Source organism: Aethalodelphis obliquidens, unplaced genomic scaffold (genome assembly GCF_003676395.1).
Source record: "Aethalodelphis obliquidens isolate GAN/ISIS:26980383/991018 unplaced genomic scaffold, ASM367639v1 scaffold73, whole genome shotgun sequence".
Classification (NCBI taxonomy): Eukaryota; Metazoa; Chordata; class Mammalia; order Artiodactyla; family Delphinidae; genus Aethalodelphis; species Aethalodelphis obliquidens.
In genome coordinates, this window is record NW_020838017.1 from 6666134 (window position 1) to 6690198 (window position 24065).

General features: G+C 37.1%; 1 long non-coding RNA gene across 2 annotated transcripts; it reads left to right on the plus strand.

Moving 5' to 3' along the window:
- The first annotated feature begins 46 nt into the window (after positions 1-46).
- LOC113612185 (uncharacterized) lies at positions 47-23666 on the plus strand. Of its 2 annotated transcripts, XR_003429765.1 has the most exons (9): positions 47-164; positions 1125-1153; positions 2421-2513; positions 2674-2722; positions 3275-3409; positions 7633-7700; positions 17201-17582; positions 21985-22058; positions 22937-23666. It is a non-coding gene; the product is annotated as an uncharacterized LOC113612185 (long non-coding RNA). The 2 variants fall into 2 exon arrangements; XR_003429766.1 differs by lacking the exon at positions 2674-2722.
- Positions 23667-24065: the final 399 nt, after the last annotated feature.

Below are 24065 nucleotides of genomic sequence, written 5' to 3' on the forward strand. Positions count from 1 at the left end.
CTCATGGGCCCAGCCACTCCGTGGCATGTGGGATCTTCCTGGACTGGGGCACGAATCCGTGTCCCCTGCATCGGCAGGCGGACTCTCAACCACTGTGCCTCCAGGGAAGCCCATCCATTTAATTTTCTTAATGGTATCCTCTGACAAGTGAAAGTTTAATTTTGGTAAGCTTCAATTGCAGAATATATTTCTTTCATTATTCATATTTTTTGTCCTATCAATGCAAATTTGCCTTTCCCAAGGTCACAAAGATTTTCTCATATGTTTTCTGCTTTAGAATGTTAACTTTTTTAAGTTCTATGATCCATTTTGAATCAAATTTTGTGTGTGGTGTAAGGAAAATGCCAAAGCTCCTTTTTCTGTACAGATATCTGGTTATTCCAGCACCATTTATTGAGAAGACCAATTTTCCCCATTGAATTATCTTGGTAATTAGTCAACAGTTAGTTGACCATATAATCATATATCCATTTCTGAACTTTTAATTGTTCCATTGAGCTAAATGTGTATTTTTATGCCACTATCTTACTACCTTGATTGCTGTAGATTGGGAGTAAGTTGAAATCTGGGAGTATAAGTCCTCCAAATACATTCTTTTTTACATTTCCATATTCCATATTTTTTGTATTTCCACATAACCTGTAGAATGAGTTTGACCATTACTTTTAGAATGTCCAGTGGGATTTTAATTGGGGTTAAGTCTGTAAATAAATTTAGAGAGAATCAATACCTTAATAACATTCGCTCTTTAAATTCATTAACACTGTGTAGCTCCCAAATTATTTATGTCTTCTTTAACTTCATCCAGCCGTCTTTGATAGTTTTCATGGTACAGGTGTTAAACATATGGTTAGAATTATCTCCAAGCACTTCGTATTTTTTGATGATGTAATTTTTCATTGCCAGTATCTAGAAACAGACTTGATTTTGGTGTACTGCTCTTGCATCATGGGATGCTGTTATATTCGCTTAGTAGTTATCTAATGGGTTTGTTTTTTGTTTTGGGGGGTTTTTTTGGTAGTGTCCTTAGTAATTTCTATGTACATCATGATGATATCCAAAAAAAAGTTTTATGTCTTTATTCCCTATATATATGTGTGTGTTTCTTTTTCTTTATTGCACAGGCTACAACACAATGGAGAATACCTTAAGAGTGAGTAGACATTCTTACTTTATTCCCAGTCTTAGAGCAGGAAACTAATCTTTCTCAGCAAATATGATGTCAGCTGAACATTTCTGTTACCCTTGTATTTACATTTAGCTGAGAGCTTTTAGAATTAATGGATGATGCATTCTGTAAAATGTTTTAATATATCTATTGTGATGATCATATGCTTTTCTCCATTACATGGAGAATTACACTGATTGAGTTTAGAATGTTAAAGCAACCTTGCAATCCAGGCATAATACCACTTGATCATTATGTGTTATCTGTTTTTTGTATTACTTGATTTGGTTTTTAGTATTTGGTTAAGGATGTTTTGAATCCAGTTTTATGAGGGATATTGTTCTCTGGGTTTGTTTTCTTGCAGTGTTTTTGTTTGGATATGGTATCAGGCTAATGCTGGACTCAGAGTGCATTGGAAAGTGTTGCATACTCTATTTTCTAAAAGAATTTATGATTATTATTATTTCTTCCTTAAAAATTCAATAGAATTCTACTCTGAAACCATATGAGCCTAGAGTTTTCTTTTAGGAGCACTCTTAAGAAATAAATTCAACTTCTTTAATAAGTATGAAAGTATACAGCTGTCTCTTTCTCTGAGTTGTAATTTATGCCCTTCAAAGAATTTATTCAATTCATTTAAGTAAGTTCTCAAACTTACTGGAATAAAATGTTCATTATATTCCCTTATTATTCTTTTAATGACAGATCAATAATGACATTTCTTTTTTCATTCTTGATATTGATAATTTGGGTATTCTCCTTTTTTTCCTTGATCCATCTACTAGAAGTTTATCAGTTTTACTGACCTTTCCAAAAAATCAGCTTTGAATTTTGTTTACCTCTATTGCTTTATTTACTTGCATTATTATTTACTTGCTTTAACTCGCTCTAGGTTTTATTTGCTCTTTTTATAGCTTCTTATGATGGAAGCTTAAACAACTATGTACTCTTCCACATTAGTATCTTTTAGGGTTCTATTAATTTCTCTGTAAATTGTGCTTTAAAGCTATAACCCACAAATTTTGAAATTTTGTTGTTGTCCCAAATATTTTCCAATTTTCCTTGTGATTTCTTCTTTGACCTAAGGACAGTTTAGAAGTATGTTCATTATTTTTTAAGTATTTGAGGAATTTCCAAATTCACTCATTAATTTTTTTGCTTACTTCTATTATAATCATAGAATACATTCTGTATGACTTCAATTCCATCAAATTTATTATTAATCTACTTGTTTTATGACCTTGTGTGGTAGAAAGAAAATGATCCCCCCTGCAAGGTGTACAAATCATAATCTCCAGAACATGTGACTTCCCAGAACCTCACATGACAAAAGGGATTTGCAGAGGTGAGTAAGAGTCTTGAGTTGGAAGATTTGGGATTATCTGTGTGATGTTAGTTAGTTATAAATATATAGAGACTTTTGGTATTTCCTATTCCTCTCCAAGAAGAATTATACTATTTTGCATTGTCACCAGCAACATATGTGACTATCTCTATCCCTGCAGCCTTGCCAACAGATTATGTTGTCAAAGTTTTGGATTTTTGCCAGTGTAGGTAAGTCAAAATTTATACCTAAATAGAGTTTTAATTTACATTTAACTTATTATGATCAATTTAACATAGGAAAATAGGCTTAAGATTTATTTTCATTTATTATTTAGGTTAATATCTCTACCATGCTTTCAATGTTTTTTATATATCTAGTAGTTCTGGGATATTAACCATTTGCTTGTGATAAAAATTGTAAGCATTGTTTTTCATCTTCATTATTTGTCTCTACTTGTGGTATTTTCTGCCAAACAAATGTTTAAATTACTTTTGACCCAGTGCTCTGACTGCACAGCCTAAGGTCATATCCGTAAAGGAAAAGAGAAGTCAAACAATTTTAAACCATACTTAGAGTTTTATTATTGGTAAACATATTGGAATTTTATTTTCTAACCATTTTATGCATGTCATAGAATAAAGTAAATGTGCTAATTAGAAACCAAGGATTTCAGAGTAAAACAAATAATATGAATTTACAAGTCAAAGGAATTAAAAGCACTATAATGTTAAATTTGAATTAGAAATGAAAAATATTAAGTTTATTTATATATACCCTAGATTTATCCACTGAAATACTCTGAGAGCAGTTAACACCTCAGTAAAAATGAATACTCCTGATCAGTTCCCACTGAAAGAAATCAGAGATCTTTGAGGAAATTGTTAACTTCAGATCTGGAGCATAGAAAATGCAAGGTAATGCTGTAATACCTTATTATATCATAAAGCAAAGATTTAATCAAAACTGGAGTTATGTCAAAAGGACACAGAAGCCTAGTCAATTTTGGGACTTGAGTGTGGAGGTTTGAGTATCAAAAGGGATAATTGGAAGTGTTTGCATATAAAAGATTTGGGTATCAAAATGCATAATACCTTGAGAAACACTATAAATTAACACTTAGGATTCTCCAAATGACAGAGAGATTTTGAGAGAGAAAGTCAAGGGACTAATACATGGAATGTTCTTATAATTTTTTGTTTAATATGTTACATTATATAAATGGGAGCACAGCAATAGTTATGTTAAGTGACATAACCATGACTGTCCTGGATAAACTGGAATATATATAGTCATCTTACTATTACACCAACTGCTTACCCTGACAGGTGGTTATTAAAGGGAAGGTGGTAAGCAATTTTTAGGAGGAAAAACACTTTTTCACGAAAGAGCATCAGTTAATGAACACAAAAAGAATAACAGTGTTAGAAAAATCATAGTTCTGACCTCTGTATGAAATCAGTAATTCAGGCAAAGTTCTTTTATAAAGGCTAAAACTATTAGATAAAATGTTGCTGGAACAGAAGATAAATGCATATTACCAAAGGAAAGCATAACCCTATAAAAGAGAGGTCGGCTGGGGATCAAATCAACTGGGTGAGCAAACTTAGCATCACTAATATTGGGACAACCTGGCACTGTGTGCCTCTTGATATGATGCAGAACAAAGCACACAGCATCACTTTTCCGAAATGTTCGCTGTGAGTCTAGACCAACCTTCCAGTTTTCTTGAAATAGAGGAGAGAAAGAAAAGGTGAGAACATCAAAAGAAAACAATCACATACCTTCAAAATTTATGAGAAAACAGACTTGGCCTTTTTGAGTCAATGTAATTAAATATATCAATAAATTAAAAGCTAGGGTACTCTCCTCGATTTTAAAATACTAGAGACAAAGCAGGCAAATGCAAATATGAGTATTACCTATTGCTCAATCATGATGGTGGATATTCATTTTTGTTCAATTTTTCTGCATGTTTGAAATTGTTCATAATAAAAAAATGGAAAAAAAATTCCATTTTTGATATGTTGCCTTGAATGGAAACTGATCAGGTAAGTCAAATGGCTAAAAGAGTATATAAACTTTAAATACTGAATTTACTTCTCTTTATGAGCATCTAATTAGTTAAAAGGACATACCATTTTTAGTTACTTGGTTCATTAGGTTACCCTTATATTTGTAGAAGATACAGCATTGGTCTTATCTGAAAGAAATAAGATATTCATTATATCAACACGAATTGTTGCTTGATTTATTTTGCAGAGGTGATGGCAGGGTTGTAATTTGGGCAATATAAAAGGGAATAGGAAGCCAGATAAGTAAATTCTCAAGTCTTTTATGTAATTGTATTATGTTTTCATTGTGTATGTCACCCACAGTTCAAGCCAGCTGGTGTGTTGAACTCAGAGCAAAATAATAATAAGATAACATTAGGCATCCACTCTGTCTGCCTTTGCAAATCAATATTTTGTCTTAATTAAGCATGGCTTACAACTGTTAAGAATGTCTACAATATCCACCCCCTTTCATCCTCAGAGTTAAACAGGATGACTTTTACTGGGCATCATCAAAAAATCTACAAACAACAAATGCTTGAGAGGGTGTGGAGAAAAGGGAACCCTCTTGCACTGTTGGTGGGAATGTAAATGGATACAGCCACTATGGAGAACAGTATGGAGTGTCCTTAAAAAACTAAAAATAGAACTACCATATGACCCAGCAATCCCACTACTGGGCATATACCCTGAGAAAACCATAATTCAAAAAGAGTCATGTACCGAAATGTTCATTGCAGCTCTGTTTACAATAGCCAGGACATGGAAGCAACCTAAGTGTCCATCAACAGATGAGTGGATAAAGAAGATGTGGCACATATATACAATGGAATATTACTCAGCCATAAAAAAGAATGCAATAATTCCATTTGCAGTAACGTGGATGAACCTAGAGATTGTCATACAGAGTGAAGTAAGCCAGAAAGAGAAAAACAAATACCGTATTTTAACACATATATGTGGAATCTAAAAAGAACTGGTATAGACAGTCTTATTTACAAAGCAGAAATAGAGACACAGACGTAGAGAACAAACATATGGATACCAAGAGGGAAAGCCAGGGTGGGGGGGAATGAATTGGTAGATTCGGATTGACATATATACATATGCTATTGATACTATGCATAAAATAGATTACTAATGAGAACCTACTGTATAGCACAGGGAACCCTACTCAGTGCTCTGTGGTGACCTAAATGAGAAGGAAATACAAAAACGAGGGGATATATGTATAGGTATAGCTGATTCACTTTGCTGTACGGTGTAACCTAACACAACATTGTAAAGCAACTGTACTCCAATAAAAATAAAATAGGCAGCAGGCCAGAGTTGACTTGCAAGCTATTGTTCACCAGCCCCTATTATAGATGATCAAATCAGTCAAGTAGAATATGGCACCTGATGTAGAATTGGGCTCCTGAAAAAGCAGAACTGAGGAAGTTAAATTATGTTCAGAAGATAGAAATTACTTATGATTTCCAGTTTTGTCTTCTTTATAAATTAATTCTTATTTGCTATTAGCATGAAGGTGCCAAATATCAAAACATAGAAGGGGGTAGTATAGGACAAAGGAGGAAACTAAACACAGAAACGCTTTGTACTTTTGTCCCATGTAACCATGCAAAGTTAACATTTTCTTCAAAAGAGGAAAACAATACATGTTTGAGTTTTTTGCTCATACCTTCTTGGACAAAGGTTAAACACTGAGCACAGAAATTGCTTTTATGTTAGGGCCATATGTAGAAACATAGCAAAAAAAATATGAAACGCATAGTATACTCTTTCCTAACGTGCAGCATCTCTTCCCTCTTGCATCTCCCTCCCTCCCACCCTCCCTATCCCACCCCTCTAGGTGGTCACAAAGCCCCGAGCTGATCTCCCTGGTTTTTGACGGCCACCCTGTCTGAAACTCTGCCTCAGTATTACATGTCTATGAGACACTGTGTACGCTGGTTTAGAGTGTGGATTCTGGAGTCAGGCTGCCTCGGTGTGAATCCCAGTTGTGTGCCATTGGGCCAACAGTTTAATATACAGTTCAATATAACAGTTAAGATACAGTTTTCTGTATCTTAACTTCCTCACCTATAAGTAAGGATAAAAATACTTACCTCTTCAGATTATCTTGAGGAATAAATGAGTAAATGTGTATAAAACACTTAGCAACGGTGGCATATAGTTAAGAAAATATGGGTTTGAATGAATTTATATCAGATAGTTTGCAGCCTGTATTCTGAAGCTCAAAGTCCTTTCTTGACCTGTTAAGTAAAAAGAATGAGGGAACCATGGGATTAATACCTGTACATTTTCTCTTCTATCCAAAATAGACTTTTTAAATTTGTCATAGATAGTACTGCTGCTCACAGAAGGACTGCACTTTTCTTCTCAGTTGAAGTTATCCACAGACATGACTTTTTTGGTCAATAATATGTGAGCAGAAATGAAAAGTGTGAGGGTGTGTCTCTCCAATATCTTTAGTAATATTCATGGTGCTGAGTATTCATCAAATTCTAGGAAAATCACAATGGACACTAACCCTTCATGTTGTAACAGAAATGTGATTTTTCTATAAGCATTAATTACGTTAGGAAACCATTTTTTTTATGTAATATATAAGATTTCTAAGAGACTGAAACTATGTGATTCTCCCATTTGGTGGTCACTGAGGTATAAAGAGAGAACTCGAAATTCCTGATCTCCAGTTACCAGCTTTCACCCTCCTTCGTTGAATATAGAGGTCCAAAGTGTGCTTCATGGGTCCCATATCTTGGCTTCCTTTGCCATCTCTCTTTAATATTGCACTGACTCACAGCTAGGCTTTTTGCAAAAAATAACTAAATCTTCAGTTGGAGAAGCAAGCTGTAGATTTTAATTTTTAAAAACAAAAATCAGAACCACAAAAACATGCATATAGATTTTTTTCTGCCTCCTATAACCATAACATGATTTATAGGTTCCATGGATATTTAGAAGAGTTAATATTCTGGGTAGACCTGAAATAGACTGTGCCCTGTGCTATGCATGTTATTTATCTATTTCTACACATTCAACAACCCTACTCTGACAGCATTTCTTGTTTTCTTTAACAGATATGGACACTGAGACTCTTAGAAATGGCATTCATCGAGCCCCTAATGTATGCTAGGCATGGTTACAGGTATTTCACATGTTCTTTCATTTAATGCTACAAACCTTTCAATGGTAGTGTTATTATACTTTCTGGTGAGGAAACTGAAGCTCAGAGAATGTTATTTGCCCAAAATCTAGAGACTTGAATTTGACCCACTCTGGCTGGTCCATATATATGTTCCTTTTTGCATTGTGTACTCCATCATTTTAGAATGGATTTTTATTTAAATCATTTTCTTATATTTCTTCCCATTCCTCATCAGAAAGAACCTGTGGGGTAATTTATTATTCAGCAGTAGATAGCGAATACAAACGTTAAGCACGTGAAATGCCAGAGAACTAGAACCTTTTCATTTGTGCTTTCCACAATTGATTTTTAAAATATTGGTTGAGGTTTTACATGTCAGGCATGAGATATTGTCCCTGTCCTCAAACAGCTTCTCATCTAATGGGGGAGGGATGGGAGGAAAAAATTTTAAATCGAACTTTTCAAAATTAAGCCAAAAGTACATAAATGAATGGAAATAACAAAGAACTTGCAGAGATAAATGAAATTTAAAATAGAAGACAAATCAACAAGTATAGTTGATTAACCACTAGATAGAATGATTAGGAAAGAGATAAAGAATGAGAACACAAATTATCAATATCAGTGATAAAAGGGACATCGATATAGATCCTAGAGATAATTTTTCAAAATAAACATTTTATGAACAATAGCATTAAAAATGCTTAGTCATAAATTTAACAGTGCATGTTTAAGACTTCTGCAATGAAAACTATACAACACTGTTGGAAAAAAAATTAAAGCAAACCTGGAGATCGGCCATGATGATGGAGTAGAAAGACCCTGAGCTCACCTCGTTTCACGAGCACACCAAAATCACAACTATCTGCAAAACAACTATCTATGGAAAAGACAAAAACCTACCAGAGAAGATCTTTTACAACTGAAGACATAAAGAAGGAACAATGAGAGGGGTAAAGGGGCAAATTCATGATATAATCAAGTCCCATACCCCTGGGGGTGCAACCCACAAACTGGAGAATATCTATATTGCAGAGGTTCTCCAACAGGAGTGAGGACTCTGAGCCCCACATCCGGCGCCCCAGCCCAGGGGGTCCAGCACTGGGAGGATGAGCTCCCAGAGCATTTGGCTTTGAAGGTCAGTGGGGCTTAATTTCAGGAGTCCCAAAGGACTTCGGGAAATAAACTTCAGTCCTAAAAGGCACACACAAAATCTCATAAGCACAAGGACCCAGGGCAAAAGCAGTAATTTGATAGGTGCCTGAGCCAGACCTACCTACTGGTCTTGGAGAGTCTCCCGCAGAGGTGGAGGGTGGCTACAGCTCACCCTGGGGACATGGACACTGGCAGCAGCCACGTTTGGGAGCTCTTTCTACCCTGTGGAAGGCAGTACTGGCAGATGCCATTGTAGGATCCTTCCTCTAGTTCATTAGGGCCAAGACCTGGCCCCACCTAATAGCTTGTAGGTGCCAGTGCCAAACAACTGAGTGGAGACACAGATGCACCCATCAGCAGACAGTCTGCCTAAAGACTTCCTGATCCCACAGCTGCCTCTAGACATGCCTACACACATGGCCCGGCCCACCAAAGGGCCAAGACCCAGCTTCACCCAACAGAGGTCAAGCCTTGGCCAGCCTCTTCAGGAAGCCTGCACTGGCCTCTAGACCAGCCTCACACACCAAGGGGCAGACATCAGACACAAGAAAACCACAGTCCGGCAGCCTGCAGACCCAGGCTATCCACAGCAAGCCAGACCCTACCAGCTGGGCTGCAGGACAACACAAGCCTCCAGACACCCCAGACTCCATACCCAAGTGTTTCAGGAACCAGCCCCCTGCCCACCAGCGATTGGACACCAGCTCTGGGATCCCTGGGCCCTGTAGCCAGATGCCAAGACCCAGCTCTGCCTGCCAATAGTCCGGCACTAACCCCAGGACCTGGCTTCATCCACCAGTTGCGGAAGGCAGGGGAAAGCAACGGCCCCAGAGTCTTCTGGACACTGACTATGCCCACCAGCGAGCCAGCACGAGACCCAGGGCCACCTGGGGTTCTACAGTCAGCTGCCTCGTGACCAGAGCCTACTAACCAGCAGCCTATAGCATCTGCCTGGCAACCAACCAGACCATGGGCCAATCTTACCAGACAGCCCACATAGCCCACCACAACAGAAGGACCCATGCAGCCCTCTTATGAGGAATCCCTAGAGCATATAGCTTGGGTGACGAGAGAGTAGTGTGCTTCCAGGATGCACAGTACTTCTAGAGAAGGCCACTTCTGCAAGGTCAAGAAATGTAACTAACCTACCACATACCTAAAAATACAAGTAACAATTTCAACAAAATGAGGCAACAGAGAAACATGTTCCAGACAAAGGAACAAGACAAGACCCGAGAAGAAGAACTAAGTGAAGTGTAGACAGGCTACCTACCAGAGAAAGAGTTCAGAGTAATGATTGTAAAGATGATGAAGGTACTTGGGAGAAAAATGGATGCACAGAGTGAAAAGTTAGAAGTTTTTAACAAAGCATTAAAAAATATAAAGAACCAAAGAGAGATGAAGGATACAATAACTGAAATGAAAAATACACTAGAAGGAATCAGCAGTAGACTGAATGATACAGAGGAAATGAATCAGTGAGCTGGAAGACAGAGTAGTAGAAATCCCTGCCACTGAACAGAAAAAAGAAAAAGGAATGAAAAGAAATGAGGGCAGTTTAAGAAACCTCTGAGGCAACATCAAGCACAGTAATATTCATATAATAGGAGGTCCCAGAAGGCGAAGAGAGAGAGAAAGGGGCTGAGAACATATTTACAACATAATAGCTGCAAAGTTCCCTAACCTGAGAAAGGAAATAGTCTCCCAAGTCCAGAAAGCACACGGAGTCCCATACAGGCAAAGAGGAATACAGCAAGATGCACTGTAATCAAAACGACAAAAGAATAAAGAGAGAGTATTACAATCAGCAAAGGAAAAGCATCAAATAACATACAAAGGAACTCCTATAAGGCTACTAGCTGATCTTTCAGCAGCCACTCTGCAGGCCAGAAGGGAATGGAACCATATATTTAAAGGGTGAAAGGGAAAAAACCTCAAACCAAGAACATTCTACCCAGCAAGGTTATCATTCAGAATTGAAGAAGAGATAAAGAGCTTTCCAGACAAACAAAAACTAAAGGAGTTAGTCACCACTAAAATAGTCTTGCAGGAAATGTTAAAGGGACTTCTTTAAGCTGAAAAGGGCACTAATTAGTAACAAGAAAACATGTAAGTATAAATCTCACTAATAAAGGTAAATATATAGTAAAGGTAATCGATCAATCACTTATAAAGCTAGTATGAAGGTTAAAAGACAAAAGAGGTAAAAATAACTATAACTAAAATAGTTAAATAAGGAATACACAAAATTAAAAACTTTAAAATGTCACATCGGCAATTCCCTGGCAGTCCAGTGGTTAGGACTCCATGCTTCCACTGCAGGGGGCACAGGTTTGATCCCTGGTTGGGGAACTAAGTTTTCACATGCCCCATGACACAGCCAATAAATAAATAAAATAAAATAAAGTAAAATAAAATAAGACATCAAAAACACACAACAGGAGGGGTAGTAATAAGTTGAGTTTTATAGAATGCATTCAAACTTATCTTGCTATCAACTTAAATAGATTGTCATATATATATAGGCTGTTATATATGAGTCTCATGGTAACCACAAAGCAAAAACCCATAGTAGATAACCAAAAGATAATGGGAAAGGAATCTAAGCATAACACTCTATAAGACATCAAACCAGAAGGGAAGAAATCAAGAAGAAGAAAGGAATAGAGAAGAACTACAAAATAGCCAGAAAACAATTAACACAAATGCAATAAGTACATGCCTATCAATAGTGACTTTAAATGTAAATGGACTAAATACTCCAATCAAAACACAGAGTGGCTGAATGGATAAAAAAAACAAGACCCACATATATGCTGCTTACAAGAGACGCACTTCAGATGTAAGGACACACATAGACCGAATGTGAAGGAATGGAAAAAGATGTTTCATGAAATGGAAACCAAAAGGAAGTTGATGTAGCTATACTTCTATCAGACAAAACAGGCGTTAAAACAAAGACTGTATAAAAGACATAGAGAGACATTACATAATGATAAAGGAGTCAATCCAGCAAGAAGATATATGACACTTGTAAATATTTATGCACCCAGCCTAGGAGCACCTAAGTACATAAAGCAAATATTAATAGACCTAAAGAGAAAAACTGACAACAATACCATAATAGTAGTGGACCTTAACCCATATTTTTATTCAACATAGTACTGAAAGTGCTAGCAATTAGGCAGGAAAAAGAAATAAAAGGCATCCATATTGGAAAGGAAGAAGTAAAACTGTCACTATTTGAGGACAACATCATTTTATATATAGAAAACCCTAAAGACTCAAAAAAAAAAAAAAAACCTGCTAGAACTAGTAAGTAAATTCAGTAAAGTTTCAAGGTACAAAAGCAATATACAAAAATAAGTTGCATTTTTAGAGACTAACAACAAATGATCAGAAAAAGAAATTAACAATCCCCTTACAAAATACCTTTGATTGCATCAAAAGAATAAAATACCTGGGAATGAACTTAACCAAGGAGGTGAAGGACCTATACACTCAAAAATATATTAATGAAAGAAATTTAAAAAGACACAAATAAATGGGAATATATTCTATGTTCATGAACTGGAAGAATTAATATTGTTAAAATGTCCATACTAAATCAAAATTCCAGTGGCATTTTTCACAGAAATAGATGAATCCTGAAATTTGTATGGAAACACAAAAAGTCCCAAATAGCCAAAGCCATTGTGAGAAAGAAGAACAAAGCTGGAGGCATCACACTTCCTAATTTCTAATTATACTACAAAGCTATACTAACCAAAACAGTATGGAACTGGCAAAAAGACAGACACATAGGTCAATGGAACAGAATAGAGAGCCCAGAAATAAACCCATGCCATATGGTCAACTAATTTATGCCAAAGGAAACAAAAACATACATGGGGAAAGGACAGTTTTTCAACAAATAGTGTGGGGAAAACTGGACAACCACATGCAAAAGAATAAAACTGGACTACCATCTTACGCTGTACAAAAAAATTATCTCAAAATGGATGAAAGACTTGAATGTAACAGCAGAAACCATAAAACTCCTGGAAGAAAACATAAGCAGTTAGCTCTTGACTGACCTTGGTCTTAACTATATGTATATTTGGATCTGACCCCAGAAGCAATGGAAACGACAGCAAAAATAAACAAATGGGCTACATCAAACCAAAAATCTTTCTACACAGTGAAGGGAATCATCAAGAAAATCAAAATGCAACCTACTGAATGGTAGAAGATATTTGCAAATGATATGTCCGATAAAGGGTTACTAACCAAAACATATAAAGAACTCACACAACTGAATGACAAACAAACAAACAATCTGACTAAAAATGGGCAGAGGATTTGAACAAACATTTGTCCAAAGAAGACATACAGATGGCCGACAGGCACATGAAAAGATGCTCAACATTACTAACCATCAGGGAGATGCAAATCATAACCACAATGAGATATCACCTCACACCTGTCAGAATAGCTGTTTATATTAAAAAAAAAAAAAAAAGAAAAACCAGATAACAAATGTTGGTGAGTATGTGGAAAAAAGGGAACCCTTGTGGACTGTTGGTGGGAATTTAAATTAGTACAGCCACTATGGAAAACAGTATGGAGATTCCTCAAAAAATTCAAAATAGATCTACCATATGGACCCAGCAATTCCACTTCTGGCTGTTTATCCAAAGAAAATGAAAACACTAACTCAAAAAGATATACTCACCCCTGAGTTCACTGCAGCAGTATTTACAACAGCCAAAAACTGGAAACAACCCAAGTGTCCACTGACGGATGATTGGATAACGAAGATGTGATGTGTTTGTGTGTGTGTGTGTGTGTGTGTGTGTATATATATATATATATAAAGAATACTGGGCTTCCCTGGTGGTGCAGTGGTTGAGAATTTGCCTGTTAATGCAGGTGACACGGGTTTGAGCCCTGGTCTGGGAAGATCCCGCATGCCGCGGAGCAACTGGGCCTGTGAGCCACAATTACTGAGCCTGTGCGTCGAGAGCCTGTGCTCCGCAACGAGAGGCCGTGATAGAGGCCTGTGCACCACGATGAAGAGTGGCCCCCGCCTGCCACAACTAGAGAAAGCCCTCGCACAGAAACGAAGACCCCACACAGCCATAAATTAATTAATTTAAAAAAAGAATACCTATAATTAAATAAAAAGACATGCAACACAGTTTTTTAAAATTCGATGAAGGAATATCCACATGCAAAAGAATGAAATTGAACCTCTATCTTACACCACTCACAAAAATTAACTAGAAATGGATTAAGTACCTAAATGTAAGGCCTAAAACCATAAAACTCCTAAGGAAACCATAAGGGAAACTCGTTGACATTCCTCTTGGCAATGAAATTCTAGATACAATACCAAAAGCACAAGTAATAAAAGCAAAAATCAAGTGTGACTACATCAGAGTTCAAAGCTTCTATACAGCAAAAGGAACAATCAACAAAATGAAAAGGCAACCTATAGAATGGGAGAAAATATTTGCAAGTCATATATCTGGTAGGAGGTTAATATCCAAAAATATAAGGAGTGCATACAAATCAGGAGCAAAAACCCAAAATAATCTCATTAAAAATCAGGCAAAGTGGGCTTCCCTGGTGGCGCAGTGGTTGAGAGTCCGCCTGCCGATGCAGGGGACACGGGTTCGTGCCCCGGTCCGGGAAGATCCCACATGCCGCGGAGCGGCTGGGCCCGTGAGCCATGGCCGCTGAGCCTGCGCGTCCGCAGCCTGTGCTCCGCAACGGGAGAGGCCACAACAGTGAGAGGCCCGCGTACCGCAAAAAAAAAAAAAAAAAAAAAAAAAATCAGGCAAAGGACCTGAGTAGACACTTTTTCACAGAGAACATACAAAGGCCAACAAGTGCAAGAAAATGTACTCAACATCACTAATTATCAGGGAGATGTAATCAAACCCATAGTGAGATATCACACCTGTTAGAATGGCTATTCTCAAAAAGACAAGAGATAACAAGTGCTGAGGAAAATTTGGAGAAAAGGGAACTCTTCTGCACTGTCGGTGGCAATGTAAATTGGTACAACCACTGTGGAAAACAGTATGGAGTTTCCTCAAAAAGATTAAAAATAGAATTACTATATGATCTAACTTCCTGGTATATATTCGAAGGACAAGTTATCACTACCTCAAAGAGATACCTGCACTCCCATGCTCACTCACTGTAGCATTATTCACAGTAGCCAAGAAGTGGAAATAACTTGTGTCCATCAAGGGAAGAATGGCTGAAGAAAATGTTCCTTATATATATATGCGCATATATATGTGCGCATATATATATGTATACATACATACATACACACGTAACAATATACCTATATGTAATAGAATACATGTGTATTTTATATAGTATATACTTATCCATATGTTACCTATATATAATGTATATGAATATTATCCAGCCATAAAAAATAACAAAATCTTGTCATTTGCAACAACATGGATGGAACTTGAGTGCATTATGCTAAGTGAAATAAGTCAGACACAGAAAGGCAAATATACTATATGATCTCACTTACATGTGGAATCTAAAGAGCTGAACTCAAAGAAACAGAGAGTAGACTTTTGTTTCTAGGGACTGGTGGTTGGGGAAAGGGGGAGATGTTGGTCAAAGGGTACAAACGTGGAGTTAAAAGATGAATAAATTCTGGGGATCTAATGTACAGTACAGTGACTACAGTTAACAGTACTATGTTGTATGCTTGCAGGTTGCTAAGAAAGTAGATTTTAAATGTTCTCATCACCATAACAACAAAAATTGGTAATTATGTGAGGTGATGGTGATAGATGTGTTAACCAACTTTATTGAGGTAATCATTTTGCAATATATTAGTGTATGGAATCATGTTGTACACTTTAAACTTACTTCAATGTTATATGTCAATTATATCTCAAAAAAGCTAGAAAAATTTTTAACTCAGTGAAGGACTCAAAACACTTTAAAAAGGGAGATAAATGTATGGCTAATAAGGATATGATGAAGTATTCAACATCATTAGTCATCAGGAAACTTCAGATTGAAACTTCATTGCGATACCATTTCACACCCACTAAAATGGCTGAAAATTAACATGACTGGCATAGCAAAAGTTAATAAAAATATGGAGAAGCAGGAATTTTCATACATGACTGCTGAGAGCATAAAATAGTAAGTATCTTTGGGAAAAGATTAGGTAGTTTCTAAGAGAGTTAAACATACCCTTAGCCTATGACCTAGCATTTCCACTCCTAGCTATAATCATCAAAGAGAAATGAAAATACATGTTCCAATACATCAGCAAAAACTGTATTAGTGAAACCTGCCTTTAGTATGTCTGAGATTGAAACATGTTTTAAAATACTGCCTTTTCAAAATAAACTTTAACTTCAAGTAAGTATAATTTCCTATCCATTGGGAGATTATTTCTGACTGAGTCATCAAAGTTTTAAAAGACTGAATTTTTCCATTTTTGCAGCATTCATTCCATTCAACCAACATTATTTAATGCCTCCTATATATAGCCTATTGTATCAGAGTTCAAGTGATTAAAAAAAATTATCAACTTTCACTGCACCCATAACATAGTTGGGCAGATGAACACAAATATCTCATCTAAGGTAGACAGTGATAAATGCTACAATGGAACTAGAACAAATTTGCTATAATAGCTGTGGAAACAGACATTAATTTGTCTGAGAATATAGGGAAATTTTCTTAGACAATCTGGAATTTGAAAACTTTAACAGGCAGATATGGTGACAAAAATAAAAGACAATCACTCAAACCTTACTCCAAAGTTGTCTTAATTTCTTAAAGCTTTGATCTAATTATGTTAGCAAATATTTAATGAATTCACTGACTAGATATTAAATCAGCAAATATTTACTAAGGACCTAGTATGTCAAATCTGACAACTGACATACTAGGTACTTAGTAAGTACTTATACATCATATTCTTTCCATTACCACTTCAACAATCCCTAGTCCAAGATACCAATGGTTTCCTACCTGGACTGGATGACTTCTTAAGTAACTTCCCCTTCTTTTCTTTTCCTCTGCTACATTCTCTTCATAACAGAATGATCTTTTAAAAACCTACTAGGAACATGTCGTAAGGGCTTTAAATAAGACGATACTTGCTCTTGGAATGTTCTTTCCCTGCTTTTATATGGCTGTATCCTTCTGACACTCCACATTTTACCAAACGTTCACATCCTCAGTGCAGCTTTCTCCTGACAATGCTACCGAATTTGGTCTTGCCAACTCAAAACACATCTTTACTTTAGCACCACTTCCATTATTAATTTGCACTTAAACAGTGGTCTGTTTCTATAGTTTAGGTCTCCCCAGCAAGACTGTCAGCCACTCAGGGACAGGGATTTTGCTTTTTCAGCCATCCAATGCACACCTAGCATCTAGTTTGAAGCCTGTGCACCGTAGACACTGAATAACTATTTGCATAATGCTGTATTGTGGACAAAATCAGACATGATGCCTGACTTCAACTAACAGCCTAGTGAGAGAGGCATATATTAATCAAATAATCACAGAGGCAAATGGAAAATTATAAATTGATAAGTGCTTAAAATAGAGCACGTGATTTTATGAGAACTTACAGTAGAAGGATGAGACTTACCTAGAGGACTCAGGAAAGATGTTCCCAAGAGGAGTGCAACTGAGCTGAGATCTGAAAGGTGAGGAAGAGTTACCAGGAGAGGAGAGGTGAGCAGCTCCTTGCAGTAAATGAGAACGGTTTGTGAAAAAGCTTTGTTGTGAGATTGAGTATAATGGATTGGAGCAACAGTCCTCAACTGGGGGACCTATGGCAAAGTCTGGAGATATTTTGAGTTGGCGTAACAGAGGAAGGTTGTGCTACTCGTATCTAGTGGGTAGAGACCAGAGATGCTGCTATACATCCTGTAACGAGCATGACAGCTCACCACCGTAAAGAATTATACAACCAAAATGTCAAGAGTGCCAAAGCTGAGAAACCCTGGGTTTGAGAATTGCTTCTCAAACATTTTTACTCCAGTAAGAAATATATTTCACAACATAATCCAGTAAACATATACGTAAAATAAAAAGCATTTACGTAAAATAACATTTACCCTTTTACTTGTGCTGTTATTTTCTGTTCGGTTCTATTTCATGTTTTTTAATATTGGTCTCAATTCACTAAATTTGTTCCATGACACGCTGTAAGTCTCAATCTGCAGTTAGAAAAATTGTATGTTGAAGGACCTGAGAGAAGGTCCAATTGGCTGGACCTCGGATATCAAGGGGAAGAATGGGAACTAGTAGAAACGGTGAGGCAGGCAGCACTAAGACTCTTCATGGGCTCACAGACAACATTGAAGATGTTTGTCTTTTTCTAAAAGTAACAGGAAGACACTGACAGCTTATGAGCAGAGGTATGACATAAATAGATTTTTACTACAGTATACAGCAGCACTGTCCAACAGAAATACAAGGCATGCCACATGTCTAATACTACATTTTCTGGTATCCTCGTCTTTTTAAAAAGGTAAAAAGAAATGGGTAAAATTAATTTTAATACTATGATTTATGTAACCCAATAGATCATTTCAACCTGCAATCATGATGTATATCACTTGATACTTGTTGTATCACAGAGTTTAATAGTTCCTTAGTTATTGGGTGCTAGTATTTATCAGTATGAAGGCATTAGTCTTTCCTCATCAGCTTTCCCAAGCTTCCTTGGCAAGCAATTTTTTCTTGTTTATGTACGTACATTTGTGTGTGTGTGTGTGTGTGTGTTTGTGTGTGTGTGTATCCTGGACTTAAAAAATCTATCCATGTACCACCCATCAAATACAAAAAGGTATTACATTTCTTTTCTTTGTGACACGTTAAAATGTGATGTGAACTTATATCATGCAGATTTCTTGATCACTCTGGGCTCTGCCTCTGGAGCTGCAGTTCATCCATCAGTCATCCTACCTCAAGAAGAAGGAGCATTAAAATGTCCTGAATGATCTTATGATCTTTCCTATTGTTACATGTTACACTATAATTTCTTACCAGAAACTTTTGAAATACAATAGGAAACATCTTTTAAAATTTTGTTTGTTGCAGAAATTATACGATTCTTATATAGAATGCAGATACATTATATATGTATATACGCATATACGTGTGTGTTTGTGTGTGTATATATATATATGGGAGAGAAATAAAATGGAATGACACAATATAAATTGCTCTGAACCCTTCTTTTCCCACTTAACAACAGCTATCACCATCTTGGTACATGAATAAGGCATTCTTGGGCTTCCCTGGTGGCGCACTGGTTGAGAGTCCGCCTGCCAATTCAGGGGACACGGGTTTGAGCCCTGGTCTGGGAAGATCCTACATACCGCAGAGCAACTAAGCCCATGCGCCACAACTACTGAGCCTGCGCTCTAGAGCCATGAGCCACAACTACCGAGCCCGCGTGCCTAGAGGCCATGCTCCGCAACAAGAGAAGCCACTGCAATGAGAAGCCCGCGCACCGCGACAAAGAGTAGCCCCCGCTCACCGCAACTAGAGAAAGCCTGTGGGCAGCAACGAAGACCCCGCACAGCCAATAAATAAATAAATAAATAGATAGATAAATAGATAAATAAATAAGGCATTCTTTAGCATCTGTAATGTACCTACCAAAGGGTTGAATAAATTCCTCATCCCTGCGATTTCAGCTTGCTTACAGCTTTTTTGCTATTGTAAACAATGCTGCAATACACATTTATGTTAGTGTTCCTGCACTTTTTTTTTTAGAGAGACAATTCCCATGTTAAAGGTTATGCAAATGCTAAAGGCCTTAATACGGACAAACTGCTTTTAGAGAGGTTGTGCCGACTTCTGCTTGTCCCAGCAGTTTGCAGTGCTAGTGGGCCAAAAGCCACACACCTGTCCAATCAAACTCTTTTCCTTTGCCAATGTGACAGATGAGAAAATGTCATCTCATCCTCATATTAATCTGCATTTATTTTATTACCAGCAAGTCAGGATGAACTTTTTTCCCATGTATATACTGGTAATTTGTATTTCCATTCCTTTATTGCTGCATCGTTATTCATGTCCTTCGTCCATTTTCTCTCAGAAAGAGCACCTTTTTCTCACCTATTCGTAAATGTTCTTAATTAAGAATATTAACTCTTGGGGCTTCCCTGGTGGCACAGTGGTTGAGAGGCGACCTGTCGATGCAGGGGACACGGGTTCGTGCCCCGGTCCGGGAAGATCCCACATGCCGTGGAGCGGCTGGGCCCGTGAGCCATGGCCGCTGAGCCTGCGCGTCCGGAGCCTGTGCTCCACAACGGGAGAGGCCACAGCAGTGAGAGGCCCGCGTACCGCAAAAAAAAAAAAAAAAGAATATTAACTCTTAATAACATGTATTTTAAATATCTACCAGTTGGTCACAAACTTGGATAAAGGGGTCTTTTGCAATATTGTGGTGTAACTTTCTGTCTTCAGTTCTATCAGTCTTTTTATTTAGGTTCTGAATTAATATCACATGAGCAAGTCATTCCTCAACGTAGTTTATATAAACATTCATCAGTCTTTTATATTACTTTTATGGTTTCATTTTTAATATTTAAATATTTAATCCATATAGGCTTAAGTTTGGTATAAAGTAAGGATACAATCTGATTGTTTATCCAAATGGTTAGTCAGTTAGAACAAAGGTATGATTATTTGTTCACTGACCCGATTTTCCAAATTTATTATATAAAAAATGTTCCACTCAATGAAGTAACAGAGGATTGGATAAAAGGGGAATATACTTTAACAGAGAGCGAAAAATAGTAGAAAGATCTCTAAGTATGATACATATGGCTAGTTTTTCTAAAATTTTGTGTGTTAGGCAATGTATATGCAATTGCCAAAGTCTAGATTAAATATGAAATTAAACCATAAAATAAATTTCCGAAGTTATTTCTTATCTCTCAGTTATAATTTCTAGTTCCGTCAGCTTTCTTGAAACAACTTTTATGAAGCAGAGGAAACTGATTGGAAAGAAAATTTGCCAGTGTTAAGCTTGAGCAGGTAATTGAGTTTCTAACTTTAATGGTGTGTTATTAACTTCCTTGAAATATTAATCAAGAAAAGTCGAGCATCAGAATTCTTCTCTTGATAAAGAAGTTCTCATTGTTGGTATTAGTAACTACACAAACTTGAACTAATAGAAACACTTTTAACTTTTCATTATGGAAATTAAAAACAAACAGAGGAAGAGAAAATAATATGATAAGCCTGCTATACCTGCCATCCATCTTCACCAATTTTTTTTTGCGGTACGCGGGCCTCTCACTGTTGTGGCCTCTCCCGTTGCGGAGCACAGGCTCCGGATGCGCAGGCTCAGCGCCCATGGCTCACGGGCCCAGCCGCTCCGCAGCACGTGGGATCTTCCTGGACCGGGGCACGAACCCGTGTCCCCTGCATCGGCAGGCAGATTCTCAACCACTGCGCCACCAGGGAAGCCCCATCTTCACCAATTTTTTAAACTTAGGGCTTTTGTGTTTACTTTAAAGACAACCATGATCACCTTAAAATAATGTAAAACATAGCCTTAAAACCTTCAAGTATTCATCATTCTTCACGGGTCCTCAGTTATTTTCTTTTCCCTTTTTCAATTTTCCCTACTTGATGTGTGCACACTTGATTTCCCTACTTGATGAAGTGCACACATCACAGTTCTTTCATTTATGTCTTGTCTCTTCATGGATTCTCCTTCAATATCCTGGGTTTTTAATCTTCGCAGTATTTTTGTTGTTGTTGTTAAAGAAACAGGCTCTTTTGTCATATAGAATTCCCCCCGAGTTTGAATTTTGTTGATTGCATCTCTTTGATGAGATATAGAAGAGAAAGATTCAGATTTAATTTTTTTGTGTGTGACATGATTATTTTATAATGGGTTTTGTGTATTTCTGTGAGAAGATATAATATCTATTATATCTATTATATATATATAATAGATATTTATATATAAATATATATTTTTTATATTATATATATATAAGATATAATATCTATTACCTCATTTTTTTAAGGTTAATAGCCATTGATTATCATTACCAGTTCAATACTGGTAATATTCTAATTCTACCATTTCTTCATTTATTAGCTGGAACACAGAAATAAAGAGAAACGTGGTTTCATCAAGTTACTGTAAGGTACAGCTCATCCTGGAAAATCAGGGTAAATATTTGTATCTTACTAGTTTTAAAATAATGAGATGTTCTCTAACATACATAAACCACAATTAATTCTGATTTTTAACCATTTGATATTTCAGGTGTTTCCATTCTAATGGATTGTCTCATCCTTGTCCAGTGGGAGCTAGTTCAGGTTAACGGTTGAGTCCGTTCAACAGGGCCTCTTTGGTAGGTTCCTTCCCATCTGGTACAAGGTGTGCCAATTTCCCTTGTACATTTCCCAAATCAGATCCAGCATTCAGTCACTTCCATGAAACTCTGGTTTCTTTAGGTGGAAAATGATACTTCAGGATTCCAGTCTGGGTGCTGATGGAACTTAACTAGGTGGACCCTTGTTTCTTGGCTTTTTCAGAGGACCAATCTAGGTAATCTAAGAAATACCTATTCCATTAGTCCTGGCTCAGCTCCATTTGATAACCTTTACCAGATATTAAAATACATATTTACAATAATTAAAATATCATATCAGCATAGAGTGGATGGCATAATGGGACATAACAGAAAGTCTGAAAATAGATCCATGTATTTTTAAGAATTTAACACAGCTAAATAGTTTTCAACGTTCATGCAACACATTTTTCTGTACTTTGTGCACTGACACCCCCTAAGGTACTCTGCATCAGCCAAAGTTGGGTTTACATACATATGCTAATCACTATTTTGCTTTAGAGAATAGTCCTAGCTCATAGTGTAATAAGGAAGAACGAATCTGCCTCCATATTGGATCTGTTTCTATTACTTTAACCTTTGTATTCTGTTGCTTTTGCTACAAGAATGTTGCCTTTAGCCTGAAATGTACAGGATATCCCGTTCTCAAGGCTCTGACCTTTAAAGATATAACACTTTTCCATTCATATACAGATAAAAAGTTGCAGAACAGAGAATAGCATTATTGTTGGAGATTTACAGGAACATTGAGAACTGACCTACATGGACAGCTGCAAGAACAAAGGATTACAACACCAAGACGTCTGCAGCAACGAACAACACCCTCGCCTCTTTTAATATAAAAGAAGCTGGAATTCTAACTCCGCTACGAGTTAGTGTCCTTTGGGACACTAGTCCACCATCTTCTTGGACTGCTGGCTTTCCAAGTAAAGTGCTGTCCTTGCCCCAGTAACTCGTCTCTTGGTTTACTGGCCTGTTGTGCAGCCAGCAGTATGAGCTCAGACTCAGTAACTATAGTTTGGGGAACATTTTCATCATATTTACCTGTGGAATTTTGGTGTTTGGAATTTTTTTTTTTTAATTCCCCTTAGGTGAAAACAGAAACATGGAAGTGCTGATATTAGTGATAATATCGTCAAGATATAATTGTAAATGGTCAGTTAAACCCAAAGTGTTGCATCCTTATTTTCTACTGCATGTTTATTGGACTTAAGCTCATCAATTATCTGTTTGGTTATCAAATTAATATAATAAATTAGAGGTAATATAAGGGTCCTTAGAGGAAAGAGGAAGCAGGAGAATCAGTGTTAGTGTGATACAGCATGAAAAAGACTCAACTGGTCATTGCTGGCTTTGAAGATGGAAGGGGCCATGAGCCAAGGAATGTGAGTAGCCTCTCTAAAAGCTGGAAAAGGGGGCTTCCCTGGTGGCACAGTGGTTGAGAGTCCGCCTGCCGATGCAGGGGACATGGGTTCATGCCCCGGTCTGGAAGGATCCCACATGCCACAGAGCGGCTGGGCCCGTGAGCCATGGCCGCTGAGCCTGCGCATCCAGAGCTTGTGTTCTGCAACGGGAGAGGCCATAGCAGTGAGAGGCCCACATACCGCAAAAAAAAATGCTGGAAAAGGAAAGGGAAGGATTCTCCTCTTGGGCCTCCAACGAGAAAAGAGCCCTGCCCACACCTTGATTGTAATTTAGGGAGACTGCATCAGATTTCTGACCTCTAGAACTGTTATCCAATAAATTTTTGTTGTTTTAAGCCAATACATTTGTTACATCAGCTATAAAATACTAGTACACCATGGAAGTCTTTTTTTTTAAG